We start from the raw sequence: 15971 nt of genomic DNA, 5'->3' as shown, positions 1-15971 counted from the left end.
GGGTGCACCCAGCACAGGAGGGCTCACTGCCCCACCACACCTCTCGTTTGTGTGAAGGAAACACCTTACTCCCAAGGTGCAGCTCATTTCCCAGATTTATGCAAGAACTCCCCGCATGTATCAATGCAAGAGCCAAAGAGTCCCCACTGGCTAAGGAGGGTGTGATACCTGCTCCAGCTGTGCTTACAGCCAAGGTAAGTTTCGGTTGGATGTTAGGAAACACTTCTTTTACAGAAAGGGTGGTTAAACATTGGAATAGGCTCCCCAGGGAGGCGGTTGAGTCACCGTCCCTGGATGTGTTTAAGAGCCATTTGGATGCGGTGCTCGGAGATATGACTTAGCAGAGGGTTGTTAGAGTCAGGGCACTGTGGTTAACTGCAGTTGGACTTGATGATCCTTAAGGTCCCTTCCAACCTGAGTAATTCTATGATGATTGTATGATGATACAGCATTCCCCAAACTCAGCTCAGCTCTGCACTCACCACTGCATATGGTACCTTGAGCTCCTGAATACCCAAGTTCGTCTGAAAGTTAAAACAGGAAAGGAACACAGCCAAAAAATTCTGCCTCATCCCAAACCAGTCTTCTGTACAAACGTGTATACCTTAGCTTGCCGATTTCCAAGGAAGAATTAATTATTAATAACTTAATGCAATGAGCACTGCTGTCTTCATTCTCCTCACAGCTGTCAGGAAGGCACAGATGCACCACCACCTTCTGTAATTGGAATCTTTATTTTACAAACAGTGCAATAGACTGTGTTTTATCTCCTTTGATCCCTATGTAATACAAACAAGGCTCACTAATCAAGGCTCCTTCCCCTTTGTTTGCCCTTCAAATGCAGCGGAGAGCCTCTTCTTGCTGGATATTGTTGTTATGTACATTGCACAGTGAAAATGTATGTGATACAGCAGGCACTGCAGACAGTTTTTGTCCTCACTTTAAGGTATCTCCACAGTGCCAACTGGCAGCGTATAACAGCTTGGCCGGGTGCTGTTCTGCTGAAGATACCATTATGTACCAACGATTAACAAATCTATCAACAGATTTCCTTTATGATTCCTGGTGTTACCAAATTTAAATACACTACAGAAGAATAATAGCGCCTGGATGGTATACAAAAACATATCTAGCTGGCAGACCTGAAGCACAAATAAAGCAAAGCAGCTCAGCTAAACCACAGCACGGATGGGAGCACAAGCAAATCCTAACTCTGTGTAAAGTCCTTCAGGCAAAGCCAGAAGCAGTGATTATTGCTGGGACTGTAGAACCCCAGCCTCAGTTGGTAATTTGTCACTTCCTAACCATCTGGGGCATTTGCCAAAGGGCTGAATTTTCTGTGAGCATTTCAGCCACAACATTTCTACCATTTCTGAGAAGGGCCCCTGAGGAAGAACAACCTACTGTTGCCAAGGTTAACTGTAAATTTTTACAAGCTTTTCTTCCTTAAGAGCAGAAGTGTCCCTGTGCTGTAGAGCAAGGAAATAAAACATAATAAAAAGCTTTAGTTTTCATGATAACCTGCCTGTTTTTCACTTAACTTCATAGGTAAAGTTCTCAACCACTGAATATATATTTCCTTCAATACAGTTTAGCTAAAACACTTCAAGGAAAGAGCTTTTCTTTCATGCCTCTTTTGTCTCTTTATTCTAGATAGTCCTAAGAAGTATGAATGATAACAGAGGTTATAATTAGTGAAAATAAGCATCAAATAATCAGGGACAGGAGGAAAAAGCAAGAGGTAGAGGTAACTGAGATCAGTTAGAGGAAAAGAGACAAATCAGAAAAAGGATGAAAAGTCAAACAAGAAGTTTGGGCTACAAGCAGTACAAAAAGAAATGCAGAAGAACTGATGAGGAAGCAACATACTGAGGAAACAAGCATTCTCTTGACAAAAAGCAGAGTCAATGAAAAGTCAGAAAGACAGGAAAATAAAGACAGATTTGGTTGAAGAGACAGGATATTGGTGTGGATGACATGAGGAGTAAAGACAGTTATTGAACAGTCAGAGGCTCTGTATCAAGTTTTGCTGGTGAGCAGAGTACCCACAGTAGGGAAATCAGGGCTACCTGGCAGTGATTTGGGTTTGGCAGGTGAGAAACAAAGGTTATGTTTGGACACAGCCCACCTAGAGAACAGGCTGTTTTGGAAAGGGAAGGAAAATGCCAGAGAGTTTCAGGATAAATGAGAGGTAGAACACATTCTGAAGAAATATTGCCTTCAGCACTGCATGAATATAGAAATCTTCATTACTTTAGGAATGGTGAAAAACTATTTAAGCATAATAAGAAAGCTAATTAAAACAGTTATCACATTACACTGTTAATTTAGCTTGCTCAATCCGCTGGTAACCTGCAACCCAAGATTAGGGCCGCTTCAGATGATCTATTTTTCCCCAGAGTGTAAGCAGCTCTCAGCTGAGACCAAAATGGACAGCTCTGTAGTAAACTTGGCCACTTTTTCCACTCACAGTGATCACAGAAACAGGATTTCTCTTTTCTTATGCAGGGAATTGGCAAATATAGGCAAAAATAACCTGCACCCCAAGCTTACTTTTCTATTAGAGCCCCAGGGACAGGAGATGCCCTTCTTGCAGGGCACCAGGGCCAGGTCTACCCCACTGCCCCCATCCTGGTTGAGTTTTCTGTGCCTATAGGTCTCTCTGCCCTCCCTTCTCTTGAGGTTGAGAGAAACCTGGTAGCAAAACGACAAGGAGGCTTTGGATCAGATTCTGCATTCCCTACCTAAATCCCAAGGGTTCAAAAGCTTTCAGCTGCATCCTATTCACATCTTCGCCTTGTCAGACATCCCTTGATGAGAACAGAACCTGACAGGAGGAGAGGAAGAAGGAAATTACATAAGCAAAACAAGAGTGTAATTAAATTCCCTTGCAGATGAGCTGATCAGGTCTGGGCTGTTACTTTACTTCACTCTGTAATGTTCTGTACTCTTTTTTAAGGGATTCACAGGTAAGCGAAATTAAGAGGGCAGCTTAACATTTCCTTTTTCCAGGGAATGCCAGATGTCTGGTCTCTCCCTTCACTCCTGCTGTTTTATGCTGTTCCTACTAACGAGAGCATTGACTGGATGAAGCAGAAAGCTTATTTTTTCAAAGTACTGAAATAAAACCACAGCTGAATTATGCAGGAAGAAAGCATGCTTCCAAGTACTAGCCTCTATAGGTACAGCCCTGAGCTGCCTTAGCCATCGCTTGCAGCAGTAACAAAATGCCACTTGACTGACACTGTTAGCTTTTCTCAGGCATCTCATCAATCACAGCCTAAGCCTCTCCCAGTGAGCAACTTAGGAAAACAAGGCCATTCCTCCTGCTTGTCCAGCTCAGATGATTTTCAGTGGCTCCATTACTCCAGGTTACTGATGGAAGTTCTTGTTAGTTCTGTTGCATAGCTTTGAGGTACAAATGACTTTCAGTTCAGCACACAGATTGAGCCCTTACCCCCATTCACTTTTCTAACTGGAAAAAGGCTTGAGGCAAGTCTGAGAAAATTGGTTGATGCTTCTCTCTTTCAAAATAAAGCAGTTTATGTTAAATAAAAAAAAACAAAACAAAACCACAGTATGTTTTAAGTTTTTGACACCACCCAGAAAGGAAGGAATACAAGATCCTAATAAGAACACTAAGTATTATATAAAATTGCTATATTTTTGTTTCAAGGTTATTCAGAATAACACAAAGATTTACCTTATAGTAGGGAAGTAAAATGACTCCAGGTATTTTATCTGTAACTAGAATATTATTCTTATATGCTTAGGAGGCTAAAGGAGACCATAACAAACTGCTAATGCCAAATATTCTAATTACATTGTGACTCTTATAATTGTGATGTAAATGAAACAAGCAGCAGCAATGAGTGTTTTTGACACCACGTTACAATGGTTACAGCATAACTGTTCACAAGGAGTTCAGTGCATTGTATGCCATCACCTCTGTATCAGTCACTACACTAGCAAATTACATAAAGAAGTATCATTGCACATCAGTCTTAGCATCAGCATCTTCACTGTACAGTAAGATTTGCTACTGATATGTTACATATGCCCAAATGGTATCCCCAGTTCTGGTATATAGGCCAGAAATTGATTTTTAAAGAGACAGCATCCATTTAAGAAGAAAAAGAGTTCAGCTAAACCAGATGAGAACTTTTAAGAATCAAAAAACAAATCTCTAAATGTAACGCTGTAATGCAATGGAAAGTGCAGCAATGACAGCAGAGTAGCAAGGTCCTCGACAACATGAAGGGAGAGTTTGCTCAAACACAACAGCTGTGGGCACAGAAACAGAGGGGAAAAAAAATCTGCTTACTTTGAGAAGGCCTCACGTAGGCAGGAATCTCCAGCAAGAAGCCCTCACCTCCACTGCCAACCCTTAAATGAGGGCTGGGAAGGGGTGCATCTTGGCTTCACACCTTCTGGTCACTCAGATGCAGGAGCTCCCGACTGGCCCTGCCTTCCCACCAGGTGCTCAATCACTGCTTCAAGCTGTGACTTGGCATTTCCATTACATTGAACCACAGCAGACCTCTGTATTTCAAGTCCAACAAGAAGGCTTCCACACAAATATATTTCTGCCTGAAAGCCTACTTGCAGCACGTGCAACCTGAGATATTACAAGGCTACTATGAAAAGAGATGAAAGAATAGTTTGAAATAGTGATCTGATCAGTTAAATGGAAATTTCACCTTCCTTCTCAGATACTTAGAGCAGCTGGCCATGAAATTATGGCAGGCAATTTGTCCAAAAACTCCGAAGCAGAAGTCCTATTTATTACAAAAATTATGTCTAATTTGTCTCTCAGTATTCTGATCAGCTGAGAGACATATTTAATTTTTGAGGTGCAAAATAAAGGAACGAGAAAGTTTTAAAGTTAGGAATAGAAAGCATGAACTTTCAAGGAGACTGGTAGGAAAAGGAAGTGAATCTTTCAACTCAGAAATGCAAAGTAGGCAGCAAACTCTCAGTATTTAAATCAACAAAGACTACAGCACAGTGAAATCAGGCTTTCTGCATTGTCAGTTTTACTTCTCAATTTTTAACTTGACAAGATGTTTTTAAGCTACCAGGAGAATGTCAATGAGTTTAAAAAAAAAAAAAAAAAGCTACAACAAACAACCACATTCCACAATAGCTATCTCTGAAATTCAGATGCCAATTGATCTAGTGTGTTAGATTTCCAAGCATTTAAATCCATTACTTAGACACCATCAACTGTGCTCATACAAAATTAACACCTGCCTACATTCACTCATCACAATTTAAGTGATCCTTATTAGGAGCCACTGATGCTTTCCTGAGGTTGACGAAGTGATTTATAAAGGATCTCTTGAAGAGGAAAACAGTTCCAACGCCTGATTCCTCAGCCTGCTTTAAAATCTCATCAAAAGTCAACTTCCAGAAGGATGTTTGAGACTGCAAGCAGTCACACTGCCTTACACCAGTGACATTATACAGGAACGTGATTCTGATCAGTTTAATATAACAGTAGGTTTGGTTCAATTTCATGGCCACAAAATGATCTCTCATTATAGTAGACACAGAGTTGACTGGTCTTAAGTTAGAAGGCGTTGAATATGCAATAGAATAGCTTTACAACTACTGCAGTACCCTTAATGACACAGATTTTGAGAGAGTGTTGCAGCATATACTTCAGGGAGGATTTTGTACATGCAGTTAGACAGATGGCTGGCTGGCTGCCTATCTGTATAGTTTATTAACTGTATGAGTTACTAATGATCATATTTCCAGCCAGTTATATACGCAGCTTCTAGCTTTTATTCTCATGCAATGGCTTAGTCCCTGTGCTCCCCTCTGGCCTTGCACAGCCAGGCTCCCCAGGCAGCCAAATCATGCAGTCCTACTGAGCAGGGCCATGGAGGCACACAGAAAGCTGTGCAGAAGCCAGCTGTGCACCTCTGTGCCTGCAGAGCCCAGCCACAGTTACAGGGGGCAGCTGTCCAAAGCCTGCCTTCCAGCTTGGGTGTTATTTAAACAGCAGTCATTCCAGGAAAAAAAGACAAAGCATTAAAGCATTCCCGCACTATCTAAGAAGGTCTAAGTAATGAAATGGAACAAGAAGGTCTTTAAGGCCCCTCCTAACCTAAACCATTTTATGTTTCTATGAAGTAAGATTGCTAAATGACTTAAGGCTTGAAGTAAAACTTGTCACTTCAAGGAACCCACTGCTCTCCAGTTCCTGAGTATTCGGCCTTAGGGCTCACACAGCTGCGCTACTTAATGAGCCCATACTCACATCAGAAAGAAACAAATGTCTGCTCTGGTTAGCATGCACTCAAAAAGCCCATCCAACTTTAGTGAGGCAGAGAAACACCAGAGGATGTAGAAATCAGAAGAATTTGCTGAAAATTCAAACAGAGAAGCTGTTGGGATGGAGCTGTTTTTGGAGAATGACTTGGAGGCTTATAGGATTGGGGGCTGTTTGTGGTTTGTTTATGTTTTACCTTTATATGTCTGTCTAAAACCAATATTATATGTGAATTCTGATGTAAAACAAAATACTTCCTTGGAGAGGCTGACTAACATCTGTCTATTTCTGTAAGATACAATTCACAGAGAGAAGGCCAAATCAGAGCACAATGTTACCCGTTCCATCCAATCTAGACAGTAATTTAACTGTCAATAGAAGTTGCAAAGGATATACAGCTTATATGATCCAAACCACTGTAATATGCACAGAAGTAAGGAAGAGACATTTTCCAGATTATTAAAGCAGCAGCCTGCTGTAATAAGCCTATATAGTATAACATGTAGAAATATTCATTTAGCTGTTTGTCTAATGCAGCGTCCGACAAGTGAAAATTATACTTTGCACCATCTTACTCACAACAGAGGAGGTTAATGCAGGACATCGTATTAAAGGTCACTTTCATTCCTTGAAATAATTAAGTGTAGCACTTGCAGAATCCTTTTGAGGGGATTTGCCAGAGTGCTGTTAAATGACTCCACAGGTAACTGCATTAAAATAAATCCTCAGGCAGTGAAGATCTAACAAAACACAGAACAAAACAGCAGCCTCCTCTTTTGAGCAAGGGCAGCACTTTCTTGTCCCAGGTTTTTTAGGTTCTCAAATCAGCAGCATCCATTGCAAACCATTTTGTTTTCTGGCACATAGAATCACAGAATCACCAGGGTTGGAAGGGACCTCAAGGATCATGAATCTCCAACCCCCCTGCCACACGCAGGGCCACCAACCTCCCCATTTAATACCAGACCAGGCTGCCCAGGGCCCCATCCAATCTGGCCTTGAACACCTCTGGGGACGGGGCATCCACAACCTCTCTGGGCAGCTGTTCCAGCACCTCACCACTCTCTCTGTAAAGAATTTCCCTCTGATGTCCAACCTAAATTTTCCTTCCCTCAATTTTAAACCATTTCCCCATGTCCTGCAGTTATCAACCCTTTCAAAGAGTTGATTCCCCTCCTGTTTGTAGGCTCCCTAAAAATGTGAAGCACAATAAGAAAATTCAATTTTCTTCTACTTAGAAAGAGGTTAACACCAGATTTTATTATTGGAACAAACATTTAATGGGCTGGACCTCTCACCGAAATCTCTCAGCATCACCAACATGGCTGGAGCCTTCACAAATCTACAATGGGAAGCCCAGGAGATGAGAACAGGAACTGAACTGAAATCACCACGTTCCTGTGGGCAGCTGTTGTGCTGGACTCAGAAACTGTCTCGGCATGTGAGAGAGGTTACACTGGGTCAGAGTGGGTGCAAAGACCTCTCAAGTTCCACAAGACAGCAACAGAGAAATGGGGTTTGCAGCCACAATGAGGAAACCCAGAACAACTTCATGAATACTAACCTAACATCTATGACAGAACAGCATTTCTTGCCTGGCTTGGGTTGCGGCATTTTTAATAGATGGTGCACTTCTAAGAAATTATTTTTAATAGCTATTAGTTCAGTGTTGTCCTCTTTCAAGGTTAATAAACAAACCAGAAACATAAAATATACAAAAGTCATGATAATGATATATGCACAGAAAAAAGAAATCCTCCATATTTTAACAAACAGTCACAGTTTGTATGGCAGCATCACGGTATGGTCATACCAACTGTAGGAGTGCAGTAGTAGCAAGCGCTTTTTCCCTGATTGAGGTAATAAAAGTAGCAATGGGATGTATCCAGATTATTGGGTGCAGAAACTCCCACTTTGTACACTTTGGTGGTCTTTGTTCATGCTGACAGCTACAGAGACACTGCTTTGCTTGAACTACAGCGGTTAATTTCTCAAAGCAGTGACAAGACAGAGAATCCTCATGCCCACCCCTCTGGCTGGGAGCAGCAGGCAGTCCCCAGGCAGGAGGCAAGATGCTGTGGAAGGAAAGACTTCTTCTACTGACACAAACTACTGCAGCACAAACATCTGACATTTTTCTGCCGAACTCTGCTGTCATTTTCATGGCTGTATTTTTTACCCTTCGACATGTTACAAGCATAATAGAGAATGCATAAATGAATGCACAATCATTACAAATATTTATATGCATCCTGCTACTGAGAGATCAGCCCATAATTCATGTGTGGCAAAGCCACAAAATTAAGAAGGCCTTCTTACCACAGCCATTTATAACTCAATGGGAATCCATTACAGTTTTATTTCTCATGTTACAGAAAGCAATTTATGATTGTCTGTATATCACATCATGTTTTAAAGGTGATGATAATATAAAAGCAGCCTGACCTCAAAATAGAATAACTGATTCAAGCAAAATGCTATTTCACAAAAACTATATTTGCTTTCTTAGAGAAACAAGTAACTATGTGCAACACTTTATATATTTCAGTTATGACATTAATTTTGGAAAATTGTTTTCATCAAAATAATATCTTCCTTAACTCCATTTACTTAATTTTCATTTTAGCAAAAAAGGTGTGGTTTTCGGTGTGTTTTTAAAATTTATTTATTTATTTAAGCACAACCAAACATTCAACTTCAGCCTATTTCAGAAGCTTTAAACTTGCACATTCTCTCAACTTCTCATTCAAGCCAATCTGTGATCCCAGCCAAATGAGAGTTCAAGACTGCTGCAGTTTAACCAGCTCCTAATTGTGCTGTGAGGCATAAGTATTTAGTGCACTCAGCCACACTCAGAATTGCTACGATGACATCAGTAAAAGAGAACAAGATTTCATGTCAGATAGTGGAAATGCTCAGCCACTGAGAAATGTAGTAGCATTTTTCTTAGTAACTATCCTATGTCCCCCACAAAAGCTGCAAAAGCAACCACATGATCTTGATATTCCATTAGGTACATCATGGCACTCCTGAATACAGGGCACAATATGGATGTTCCTTTATTACTGTTATCATTGATGATGTTACTAGTTCTAATGATAAAAGCTGTATGTTCTGTTCCTTAACAGCAATACCATTCAGTTCATACCTTTGCAACCTACCACATTCTAAGTTTCAGATTCTCAAGTTTACAATATTGAGGACAGGAAAGTCATGTTCTGGTTACTGACTTTTTTTTTTAAACCTGTGAATTCTGTTCTCTGTTGAAGAGCTGCCTTTCTGTGAACATAAGAATGTCCGAACAGATTCAAAAAATTGACAGCTTGCTAAACTTTATGCTTCTTGACATCACGAAGAGCTCAGTTTCACCTGTAGCAGAGGTATTTATATTGGCATAACGAGTTATGCAAGTATAGCTGAAGTCAAATTACACTTAATAAGCTAGACTGTAATCTAAAAAGAAGATGAAATAATGGCTATAATATTTAATGTGCCACTTAACTGTCACATTAATAATAAATCTATCAGTAAAGATGATGGAGCTGCAATGATTTAGCACTTGCAGTCCAGACCACAAGAGCTTTATAAGGAATAGACACAAACAGCATGGTGGGAGCGAGGCATACCTTCTCTCATACAGGAAAGTCTCTTGAACTTCCTGAATCATCCCAACTGAGAATGCTCATGGGGCTACCCAGAATCAGTCAGTGCAACAGAAAGAGGATCTCCCTCTATTTTCCAGGGATATCTTAACAGGGTTTTATGCAACACCAGGGCGATCCGCTGATTGGTTACTGAAGACAGACAGCTCTTCAACATCAGACAGGAATTCCTTCCCATGCTCACAAGAGCTAATAGAAAGGAACCACTGGCAGCCAGACCTGTCCATGAACCAACTCATGGTGTCTCATCTGTGTGCCAGAAATCAGAGGAGACACAGTGTAGGACCAAGGCTAATAATAATAATAATAATAACAATAATAATAATAATAAAAGTAAAAGAAAAGAAAAAAAGCCAAGAAATGAAAATTCAAAAAAGTCCTTGAACATCTGGGTCAAAAGAAATTTGTTATTTTCTTCTCTCTTTAGAAAACCATTTTGATTCTTAAGCTTACCCATGCTCTGATACCAAGTTTTTAAGAAGACTCTTCTTTTGTTGTCAGCATTGGAGATATACTTAGAGTTTCATGATATCTGAAGCAAAGAAATATTACTTCAAGCTTTTTGAAGCAGTTCTGCAACAACAGCCCTATATGAGACAAATTCAGTTCTTAAATTTCTTTTCTAATACAGGATAATCTACAAATACTTCATTGATTCTTCAAAAATTTCAAAAGATGTAAAGACACTGGGTTAAGTGCTTTGATTCTGTAAACATCTTGCCATTTCACACAGATGTTTCAGATAGTAGAAGTGAGAGAAACTGTTGTAATAACTATTTGCTTTTCAGTTATGCATTTCAGACCTTCTCCATCTATCAGGAGACTATTTTCAGTTTTTTCATATCATCCTGACTACACTGTTCTTTATACTGAAGGAACAGCTTCCTCTTTTCATATCAAGTAAGCTTAATGCTGGACAAAGGTGCAAATTCATCTCCTGCAGTCTAATGCTTGAACTCTGACTGAACTCTTCACTCATCAAGGAAAACCACAGTTGTCCAAACAGCCTCCTTAAGTAGAGACAACAGCTTGAGTTCCACTGCTCATTGAAATGGCTGCCAATACAGGTTTAGCAGATGCTACACAGCCCACATACTTGAAACCCTTTTTCCTTGGGCACTGAGTATTGCCCAAGGCACTGAACGCTGCTCTTCAGACACATGCTAGAACCAGTGGAAAGCTCCACGGTCCATTACAAACATCCTGAGCTATCTGATCATTCAGATTAGAAAGCCTCTGCAAATGCTACAGAAAAACATGCTGGTTTACAATTAGCTGCTCTAGGCTGCATACCGTATAAATTTGTGCTTGGTGCGCTCTGTGAAAAGCTTTCTCAACAGAAGCTGAAAGTCACACTTCTATCTTTAGTACTGACCTCCCCCAGAACTGTGGTACAGCCACAGATAACCATCCACTAAGTAATCTTACATGTTATGCTCTCAAGATTAAAAAAATGTGGTTAAGATTACTCTGGCTTTCAGCTCGCATTCTTGCATCCTTTCTGAACTCCAGCTTCCCAGGAGATTCTGCCCAGTGATTGATACAATGTGTTTTTCCTCTCCTTCTCAGAAGTTGATTCATTCCCCACGTTAGGTGGGGTGCATTCTTTAAGCACTGAAAGGAGAGCTGATCAGCGCAGAACAGCAGGAAAGGAACACAGCAGTGGTGACAACAGACCTGGCCTAGTTGCACGGGAAGCGCGCAGAGCCTGTCCCTGCAGGCACAGAGCTGGTACTGAGCAGCTCCCTGCAGCTCCCTCTCAGTCTGCCAGTCCCAGCTCCTGTTCTGCTAATTATGAAACATTAACAATTAACAGTATTAACCTGGAATATACATAAATCAAAATTCTCTCTCATTTTGACACATACTTGGGGGAGGCATCAAGAAAGAAGGCTGCTCAGCATGTAGTCCAGATTAATATTGGCTACATAATGAACCTGACTTTACAGACAAAAATTATTCCAAGTATTTTCCACGTAGCATTTGGAAAGACAGTGACTTTTATTTTCTCCAGTTATATTTTCCCCTAAGCTCATCCTCTTAACTCACCCATATAAATGCCAAAGAAGATCTTTTGGAAAATATAGTCCAGCTTTCACTACAACTGAAGTGTCTTACATTTCATTATAGGTCTCATCATCTACTTCCCACATTATAAATGGAATTAGGATGTAATTAATACACATCAAATAATATAAGCACTCATAAGATTAATGCAAAAAATTCCATTTAAAATCATAGAGAATTAGTAACAAGGAATAAGGTTTGCCTTTGTACAGTACAGATATTCACACTTACTAAAAAGTCCTCAGCCGTGGCAGAGTTGACTTTTTTAAGTACAGCTATTAATTTTGGACAGGCCCCAAAGCAGAAGGAACAGAATTTCATCTATAATGGTAGTTTGTATTGGTTATTTTTTTAATTCAGAAAAAAGACAGATGCCATAGCCACAGAAGAGCATCAGATGTTTACTTGCTGAAGCTGTATTTGCTTGCAAGCTGATTACCATATCTTGGGTAACAACAGGAGAGAATCTCAAATGTAGGCTAGCTAAGACAACCTGGTGTAGGAAGAGAACACATATATCAAAGGGAACACACTTTATTTTTATGTGACCCTTCTTTTTCCTTCCTACAAGGTCTCCTATTTCTAAACGCAATTAGCATTAAAACTATTTCAGCAGAGAAAAGCATTTTTCTCATTTACTTTATATTTTGCTTTGTTTCCTCAATAACCACTTCCTAGTGTAAAACCTACTACCTAAAAAACAATTCATATAGGGAAAGCCCTAATTTAAAGATACAAGTTAGGCATTTTACAGAGGCATCCAACTTATTTCAGCAGTACGATGTACATCCTGCCCCAAGCTTTGTTATACTAAGCCTTTGCATAGATGGGTGAAAACAAACTAGAATCTGAGTATTCAGAAAGAAAAGGAAATTTACACTTTCAAAGTAAAGCACAGCATTTTTTCAAACGTGACCCAAGACCCTGAACAGGTCAATCACTGTTACAGAAGTAAATCCACAGTTTCAACTATTTAAGTTACTGTGAAAGGGAGGAGTTGAAGCAGCAGCCACAGTAAAAGCCCTTTGTGTTTACACCTGTATAACTGTCAGAGATCTGCTCCAATAGTGTAAATTGACTCATAAAAAATTCTTACTTTGTTATAGGCTCTCATGTACATTAAATATCTCAGCCTGCCAATCAGTGCATCTTCACTGTCAAATCACAGTCTGAAGCACCTATCACTTTAGTCCTATTTTGACCCACACCTTACAGGAAATCTACTTTTTGTAATGACAGCAATGACGCCTTCTTTTCCCCTCTGGCTAAGATAAGACACAAAACCTTTGCTGTGATGGTCAGTGTTTACATGAAACAAACACACTGCATCACAGACGTGCTCGGCTGTTCCCGTGCTGGGGAAGCTTCCTGTGCAGGGCTGCCTCCCAGAGCAGAGCTGCTCACCCAAAGCAGGGCTGCTCAGGCCCATCCAACACCTTGGAAGCCACCAAAGAGCAGTTACTGGCAGTCTGAGCACCCTCAGGTTTGTTGGCTCACTGCATTTCACTGCAAAGGTATGGGTGCCTTCTTGTTTCTGATGGTCTCCATTTTAAAAACGGGCTCAGATGTGGTGTTACATTTCGGAATGCTTCTGAGCTCATTTCCTGCGTGGCTGCCCAGAAGTGACAGCACTTGGCTAGCTGGAAATGGCATGTACCTCATCCAGCCTCCACGGGAGCAACCTCTGCCACTCCGAAGGAAGCAGTAACAGCACGGCTCATTGTGCTGCTGTGCACCTGCAGGCTCTGGCCAAGGTCATGAGCGGAAACAACAAAATTCTTTAAGAAAGTCCATTCCTTTGTCATCTGAGCCCAGGCAGGAAGCACTGGAAGTGTCACAAGAAAGTTTCTCTAATGAGATCTCAACCCAGCCTTGTAGAAGCCAAACAAAGCTTTGAAGAATAAATGCACTAACATCTGGCTCCCACAGTCAAACACTGTAATGGGGCAGGTCCTCACCTTCCTGCAGGTCTCTGTGCCCCAGCCCAGGAGCACCGAGCAGCCACTGAACTCTTCCCACCCGAAGGTGCTGCAAGCCATCCCTAACACAAATGGCACGGGTCACCAGACATGTCACTTCAATGTTACTTGAAAGATATTAGAAAACACTGCACTGAGTGTGTACATCATATATAAAAGGTGTTTTCTGAAAATCAACTGTTTTAAAATTATGCTTTCTTTTCTAACAATCAGCATACTTTTCTGCTGCAAACCGGTGCCAAGTCAAAATAGCTGCAAATCTACTTGCAGTAATTCATGAGCATTTATCTTTCCTGTTGTTTACTGTAAATATATCTCCATGCAACAAGCTCATTTAGCAGCATGTTTTCAGGAATGCTCTTGGGCAGATAGATCCCAGTACCAGTGCTCAGGCACAAACTTTGCAAATTGCAAAATCATTCATTTTCTGTCTCTCTGAATTTCCAAAATTCACGTAAATCCTGAGAAGTCCAAGCATGGATTTAAATCTCTTAAATTTTCCATTGTGCTCTTAAATATACATGTTCTTTCATTTGAGATTCTGTTTAGATGTTATAGCCAGATCTTACTCTTTTTAATCTCTGTTAAAGTGCACAGGGATGGGCATGGCCCAACCATTTGTACATTCAAGATGAAATATCAGCAAAAGAAAATTGTCCAGGGCAGATATATTTCAGCATGAATCATTAATCCCAAAGCTTGAGCTTTTTCATTATTCATTACGCATTTTTCATCCTGCATTATTCCCTCAGTTAGCAGAGCAGCAGTGAGATACGTACAGAGCAGAAGTGCTAGCACATGGCTGGGGGTCCCACCCCATGCCTCGGTACCAGCAGACCAAGCAAGCCACGGGTAACCTGAAGATTTAAAACGCAATTTTTACTGCACTGCAAAGACGACAGCCATGGAAATGTGGTGTTTCACAGACTAGGCCCATCAGCTCAGCGACTTGTTTCCCTACACTCCTTGCAGGGCACCTCAATGTGCCAAAAGCACTCAAGTCTAAACCTCTGGATTTCCAACAGATTTGTGCTCCCTCCCTAGTTGGAAGCTAGGAAGTTATTTAGGCTGTAATAAATACATTCTTTCGGTTAAGAATTAAATGTTATTTTATCCATTCCAGCAGAAGACTGAGATGATACATTCTATGTCTCACTGCAGTGGCTAAATTCAAGCTGGTGCAAATAGCTCCTTCACTGCAGAGAGCAGCATCGCAGCCCAGAATGGCCTCCAGTGTTTAACTAAAGGGAAATACTGGCTGCTGATGCCACCACACGGATGGATCCGTTTCAACAGGATGAGGGAAAAAATCCATACTGACTGATTTCCAAGCCATTAGGAGTTCTTACACATCCACTCAGTGGCTAAAAGAGGCACAGCACAGACTGCAAAGCAGGAACAATACATAGGGGATCACCAGTGATACACTTAAACCATCTGCATTTGCACAGTGTTTGGCAGCAAAGCCAAAAATAAGGCAGCCTAGGTCTGGGGGTGTAATAAAGGGAGTGCATATAAATGAGTAAAAGTCACTGAACCAATTTACAAGGCATTAGTGCATTGGCTCCTAACTTAAACCCCTGAGCAAGAATTCTTTCAGAGCAGCTCCCTCCACCCTCCTTTTGGCTCACGCTCAGCCCGGCGGCAGATTCACGAGCAGCTTGTACACAAAGCACATGGAGCTGCTTCCCTTCTTCCAAGTGCTGTTTTAACACAACACATCCCAAGCCTGAAAACCCGTGCCCTTGGGAAGAGAGTGGCAGCCAGCAGAGACGTGGGTCCATCTGACGTGTGCTGCAGGGGGCCGGGACGTCTCGCAGGCAGTCTGTGCTGCAGCAGGACTCCGACTCCATGCCTCACACCTCTCCATCCCAGCACCTTGCCTGCAGGCTGCCACAGCCCCTCTCCCTCGCAGGAAGGCATATGGCAGGGAGAGCCAGCCCCAGAGTGATCAGCCACAGCGCTGTGTGTGTGTCTGTCTGT

At 41.3% G+C, this 15971-nt stretch overlaps 1 protein-coding gene across 5 annotated transcripts in view; it reads right to left on the bottom strand.

The window, feature by feature from the left end:
- CDH11 (cadherin 11) overlaps positions 1–15971 on the bottom strand; it is a 742884-nt gene that overhangs the window by 631953 nt on the left and 94960 nt on the right. Inside the window, exon 1 of one of the 5 annotated variants that reach the window (XM_090149362.1) lies at positions 2745–2811. The exons of the other annotated variants lie outside the window; for them this stretch is intronic. The gene's annotated coding sequence lies outside the window, so the exon portion shown is untranslated. Of the gene's footprint in view, positions 1–2744; positions 2812–15971 lie in introns of those variants that run through there. 5 annotated transcript variants of the gene reach the window in all.

Source organism: Phasianus colchicus, chromosome 13 (genome assembly GCF_987193195.1).
Source record: "Phasianus colchicus chromosome 13, bPhaCol1.hap1.1, whole genome shotgun sequence".
Taxonomy (NCBI): Eukaryota; Metazoa; Chordata; class Aves; order Galliformes; family Phasianidae; genus Phasianus; species Phasianus colchicus.
Note: the sequence above shows the minus strand (reverse complement) of the source record. Positions and strands in the feature narration are given on the sequence as shown.